The sequence below is a fragment of the Mytilus galloprovincialis genome, chromosome 13 (assembly GCF_965363235.1).
Source record: "Mytilus galloprovincialis chromosome 13, xbMytGall1.hap1.1, whole genome shotgun sequence".
Lineage (NCBI taxonomy): Eukaryota > Metazoa > Mollusca > Bivalvia > Mytilida > Mytilidae > Mytilus > Mytilus galloprovincialis.
Genome location: NC_134850.1, coordinates 56,437,591 through 56,444,457, shown reverse-complemented (window position 1 = coordinate 56,444,457; position 6,867 = coordinate 56,437,591). Strand labels below are relative to the sequence as shown.

At 30.9% G+C, this 6,867-nt stretch overlaps 1 long non-coding RNA gene across 1 annotated transcript; it reads right to left on the bottom strand.

Moving 5' to 3' along the window:
* Positions 1 to 1,142: 1,142 nt before the first annotated feature.
* On the bottom strand, positions 1,143 to 2,704 carry LOC143056457 (uncharacterized). Its single transcript, XR_012972356.1, has 2 exons — positions 2,592 to 2,704; positions 1,143 to 1,520 (listed from the first exon to the last, which is right to left on the bottom strand). It is a non-coding gene; the product is annotated as an uncharacterized LOC143056457 (long non-coding RNA).
* Between the last annotated feature and the right edge of the window lie 4,163 nt (positions 2,705 to 6,867).

The window sequence follows — 6,867 nt, the reverse complement described above, 5'->3', positions numbered from 1 at the left end:
AGGGTTAAACATCCAAATTTAAAAACTTTACGAAAAAAAAAACAGAAAAAAACATCCCCATTTAAAACAGTAATAGCGGTTGCTTGGTACATATGGTAGATACTAAGTGACCTAAATCGGTCAAATAGAGCCTCCTCACTCTCAGTTAGTACCAGTAAAAGGGCATACTTGGTACACATGCTGACTGAGTCCCTGCTCAGTTTGCATCAGTAATAGCGGTTACCTGGTACATATGGTGCGACATGGATTGAATATTTTTTTCCGGTCAAACTGAGCCTCCTCACTCTTAGTTTGCGGATGCATTGTGGTACATATGGTAGGGGACGTTACTATACCTAAATGTGAGGTATAGTATCTGTGAACCCTAAACACAGAAGGCGACTTAACTTCCCATATGTGTACACAAGTCTCCAATGCTTACTGATACATAATGTTGTCATGTTTTTCATGTCCGTCACCGAAAATAATTTTAAATATAACAACTGAAGAACCTACTGCAATTCAATAATATCGGTATAATAATATATAAGTTTTGTTCTTGGTATTATAAAAGTAAAGTTTTACTGTAACCATTCCATCATCACTGAACTAGTACATATATTTGTTTAGTGGCCAGCTGAAGCACACCTCCAGGTGCGTGATTTTCTCGCTGTATTGAAGACCCATTGATGGTCATCAGCTGTTTTCTGCTCTTTGGTCAGGTTGCAGTCTCTGACACATTCCTCATTTCCATTCTCAATTTTATTCTTAAAGGTTTTTGAAAGTATGGGGAAAGTTGTGGCCATAGGGTAAACAGTGTGACAGAAACTCAACAATACAGCTCAACCATAAATACAGGAAGATGTCAAAACAGTTTTTAACACCAAATATCATAACTTTAGTATTAAATGGTACTCAAATACCTTTTTTGTATTGAAATCCATAATTTTCTATTAATTCCAGTAAATCAATCTATGAACACATATACCATGTATACAATGTGTCATACAATGACATCTTATAGAATCTATGAAATAAAGATAAAGGAAGGATACATATATACATTTTCCAAAGTTCTATCTGTGTGGTATGTCTCTAAGCACATCAATCAAGAATCAGTACATAAGAATTATGTAATAAGTGGCATGAAAAAAAACCCAACCTTTTTCTAACATTTCTGTTTTTTCTTTAATAGATTAAAGATTACAATCATGTAACTATTAAAAGTATTTTAGAACATTCATCCTTTCATACACAGAAGTAAGGGTCTAAAACAAATTCTCACTCAAATCACAAAAAGAAAGTAAATTGAGATATTCATGTCTTTAACTGCACACACATTTGTTTGTAACATCTGATTCTTTGCCTTGTAAGTCTTCATATAATAAATGTCATACAAATGCTAGTCAGATACATTCACTCTTTGTAATAACAATCAAATATGAATTATAGCTCATGATTCAGTGCTGTACTTAGAACATTTATTTAAAGGTGAACGTCTTTGTCGCTGTGATTCCTCTTCCTGAACTTCTCTCAACATACTGTAAAGTAAAAACAAGATTTATAGTCCTAAATTATGTTGCTGGTTGGAGTTAAATCATCCTAAAACCAAACATTCGTATGCAAATTAAGTTCAGTTGAAAAATTCTAAATTGGTAAATGAACATGATTGTCTCCCTTATTTTTATTTTTTTTGTAAAATTTGACCAAAGGTTATTTTCTATTCATCCTGATGATAAATCTAACCTTTGTTTAATCCTTGGTTAAATGATTTAGATTCAACCTTGCTTCAGACCTCTGTTCAAATTTTAACCCCCAGATAGTTTTGTCTTAAAGTATGATTCCCTGTTCATTACAAGGTTGAAAAGGTCTCTAAATGTTTTAATACAACATTTTCTGTTTTCTACGGTCATTAGTAATCAAAAACTAATTATTATGTTTTACAGTCCTTTTTTGCATTGAAGTTTACATAGATCTACCTATCTATTTTAATTTTTATTTTATATCGAGACTCCTGTTTAGTGTGTGTACCAACTCTTTAAATCTTTGTTTTGTTGCAAAGCCAAATGTTTGTCCATTACTAACAATCATATTTTATAGAAATAGTAACTTACCTCTCCAATATGTTTTTACCAAATAAGCTATGGTATTTAAGAAGTTAAGAGCTCTAATATTCTTTTTTTTATCTAATGTCTCGACTATGTGTGAAACATTTAAGAGGATCGTTAAGGGTTATTTTCGTGCAACTCTTTTTGCCATTTTTTAATTTTATTTCACATGCAGTCGTGAAAAAGGTTTGTTATTCACAGTGTTTTGTGAAATCGGTAAAAAGATCAACATGACAGAAATGTTTAATTGTTCATTCATCCTGATTAAATACGTTCTTCTGTGAAGATACCTCCCTTTACGCTCCTCATTTAATTGTCATAGAACTGTAAACAAACAATGCCAGGCCTGCAGCTGACTATACAGTATTGATTGTGATTAATGTTGAAAGCAGTATGATGACCTAAAGTTGCTTATATCTCGACAATGGTGGATATTTACTCATTGGCAATCCTACTACATCTCCTTAATTCATTCGATTAAAATCAACCAGTCAAGATGCCTACCTGTACACTTTAAGTCTTCTCTGGTGCATGATCTCTCTTTTATACTAATTTCAAAATTCGTATCTGCTTCCTCTTATATCATACATTGGAATGTCTTCATGTTTTGTTTCTATTCATCTTACTCTAAAAATAAGTCATTTGGTTCAGTCAATATTAATGATTTCAGGCAAAGCATACAAACATGAATTAGGATTAACAAATATGAATACTTTTGAAATATTTATATGTAGCCAGGTCCTCTTGGTTGTCATGGTTGTATGATAAAAATAACACCTTTAAGTTAGGTCAAAAATAGGTCAATTGTGTAATAATTTTATAAAACAATACAAATATTATGTACAAAGAAATATATATAACTCTATTAATTCTAGATGACAGTACTGTTTTTTTTTGTTTTTAATTTTTTTAATTTATAATTGTCCTCATAAAACTATATAAAGATTGTTTAAACCTGTAAAAATGTTGTTCTTCATAAATCAATTACATCTTAATTTTTAACATATTAAGTTCTACCAAATATACTTCTGATAGAAGTCCTTTTTTATACCATATATACATTAAAATAAAATGACTAACAACATTGTTTTAGTACATAAAGCATTTATTGTAAAGCATTATTAAACACTAAGCCTGTTAAAACATATTTTCCAATATGATGTTCTTCTTTGGCTTTGAATAGTCTAATTCCAATAAAACATGGGCTGCTCAATTAAAATTACATCAGTTGAATTTTGAACAACGCCGGAGATTGTCATGGACATTTTTGTTGGTGTTGCTCAATAGGAATTTATATAAAACCATTCTTAAAGTTAGTTTAAATGTATCTGTTCATTTTTTCCCTTGAACTCTTGATTTTCTATAATGTTTTTTGTTCATCAAATCATAATGGACGCCTTTCCAGCATGTATTATAGAACCACTTTGAAGTACACTAAAATAAATGAAAACACTGATCTTACCATGTACAATTGTACAAACATAACAAAGGTCCATCTCCTATTATTCAGTGACATCACCAGACTATTAATACATCAACGTTCTGGTCCTGTACAAAATATAAATATAACCTACATAATTATAATGAACTAAATTATATCTGCATAGCATTTACAAACACTAAGTTTAATTCAAAGACTTTTATTTTGGACCTTTTGTTATAATAATATAGTGGTGCATTTACCAATACATGTAATACATGTGATTCTTCCAGCGGGAGTCAAAATCTCCCGCTTTTCAGACCCTCTTCCGTCCCTCCCATTAAAATTTGAAATATTCCGCTTTTTGAAAATGTCAACCTCGTAAAATTTTCAATACATATTTTTGTTTACAAAATCGGTAGGGACAGAGAAAAAGTCTGAGAAACTCGAAATTGATATTGGAAAAGTCCGAGAAAATATTGTATCGTTTAATATATATATTATTTCTCTGAGTTCATGGACATAATTCTTTAAAATAATATGTCTATCATTCATGCACAATCATTCTGACTTCAAAAAATACATTTTCTCCCATTTCAAACATATATAAGACTTAAAGCTTCTATAACATAGTCATGACAGTACTATAGCGAAACTGTGCAAATATTTAAGACTTCGATTAAAATAAGTCACTGAACTATTTCTAATCAAGCTTAACAGAATTAGAAATAGTTCAAATATGGCTGCTGTATGTTTTTGCTATATATACAACTCTTCTACATTTGCAAGTTTCTAGAGATCCCTATCAATAAGTTAAGAAAACTGACCTTATGTTTTGTTAAAATTAAATTAAGCTGTCCACCAAATATGAATACAAATTATATCATAGAACAGCATAACACTATTCAGTTCAAAGTAAATCCTATTCTAACTAAACAATAGAATTTCCCTCCAAAATAGACATATGACTTTTAATTAACCAATTATCATACAGAACAGAGTTTTCATAAAACAAACTAGTAAAACCTAGAGAGTATAATAAAAACTCACTGAGCCATGATGAAGTCTTACAATAAATATAACCACTGATGCATGACTAGAACTACTCAATAAATAATTAGAATTAAATATATCAAACTCATCAGGTATATACAGGTGTAATACCACCATTGATGTTCCCCTATTATATAGTCTTTGTTAATTTTGCACTTTCAAAAAAATGTGCAGAATTTATAATTAATTATCTTTGTTTCACATAAAGAAATACTTGGCATGAGTAAGGTTTTATCCTGTCCAGTACTATAGAAAAAAAAATCACATAACATTTCATTGCATATAAGAAAATATTAATAACCATCACTGGAAGATAACCAATCAAAGTTCTCCCCTTATTTAACCTGTGTACAAGATTAAGTAACCATGGAATGGCGGATCCAAAAATTTTCATAAGAGGGGGCCCGCTCTAGTCATGCTTCAGTAATTCCCTATATAATCATACAAATTTTTCCCAAAAAAGGGGGACCCCAGCCCCCCTCTAAATCCGCCTCTGCCATGTAACCTCAAGTTTACAAAATATTCTACAGAAACCCCAAATAAAAAAATAATGGTGCTTTGAAATACCCAAGACACATGTTTATGACACAGACATGTTTAACTGCAATAAAATGTATAGGATTAATTACCTGCAACTATCAAATTCAAGGAAATATATTTTTTCAACCTATTTTCGTATACAACCGGATGTGACGTACCATGATTTGGTGGTATTACACCTAAATAATAAATTATATCAAAATCTAATACAAAAATTAAAATATAAAAAATTGCAAGTTACCACATTATACACCATGTACTCGGAGTTGATAGGTTGTTGTTTGATAAATGTTCAGTGGCAAGCATTTCATACATATTAAGGATGTAGACAAAAAAAAAATGCCATGAGAAAGAGGTAGTGCCAATAGTCCATTTGCCAATTACCGATTTGATTCTGTTATTACACACTTTTTAAACAAATTACTTTCCTTTGTCAATTGTAGGGGTTCCGTACCAGACAAAAATGGCTTTTGCCAATGCAAAACATGATGAATTGAAAGTGATGTATCTGCTGTTTAACCAATTTTTTCATAAAAAATAATTTCTGATGTCAAAAGTAATTAGCTGAACAACAAATTAATGTTATTAAAACATTTGAAAACCTTAAAGATTACTCACATTACGCACAGGTGAAGTTGCTCTTTCTGCTAGCTTTCCATTGTAAATAAAAATGTATGTCCCTCATAAGGGAGACAACTAAAAGAAGGGATCTCTAATTACAGGGTCAATAAAGGGAATTGGCAAATAACCTATTAATAATCCTTTTGAATTAATTTAAACACACCATGGCAAATCTAAGCAGTTTAGGTAGGGCCAATACCCTTTGAATTCATGTAATTCACCATCGCAAACTTTACCTATTTAACGTGACGGTACCCAAATTGCACCTATTTTGATAGTTTTTTCAACTACGTTTTTTTATGATCAAGACAAAAATTTCCATTTTGCGTTTATTTTGTAGCCGTATCCTTCTTAATTATATAGGTACACCAATTTGATTTTCAATTCATATGGAATCATAGAAAAATTGGTCTGAACTAACCTCCAAACCATCAATGATTCTGTAATGAGGAGTACCCAAATTGCATCCATGCTTTAATTAGCATCGTCAAAAGTCGAATAACAGAGCTTTTGTTTATTTTTTTCAATTGTTTTGAACAATTGGATATTTGTCCATGCTTACTCTTCTTTTTTTAAGAAATGGATACTTGAAACATATTGTATTTGCTAATTTTAAAAAGATGACGTTTTGATGACGTCGCATGGCGACGTTTCGGTACATTTTGCTTTTTCAGTAAACACTTCATCTGTTGATAAATACTGTGAACGTTTTGTGTATATCTAAATATGTTTACCTATGTTGAAAGACGTGCATAGTATCAAATCATAAAAATACAAATTGTTTATTCTTTATAGGAGATCTTGTAAGATTTCCGCTGCTATTTTTGCTAAATAGGTGCAATTTGGGTACTCGTTGCAATTTGGGTACCGTTACGTTAGACACTAGGGTTTTTGAAATTATTGCCAACATTACCAATTTAGGTAGGGCCAATTCCCTTTTGAATTCATTTAATTCACCATTTAAAACTTTACCAGTTTAGGCAGGGCCTATGAATTTATTTAAATACACTTTTGCCAACATTACCAATTTAGGAGGGGATTTTAAATTTATTCAAATACACCATTGCATGCATACTTTACCTATTTAGAAAGAGCCAATTCCTTTCGAATTTATCTAAATTCACCATTGACAACTTTACAAATCTT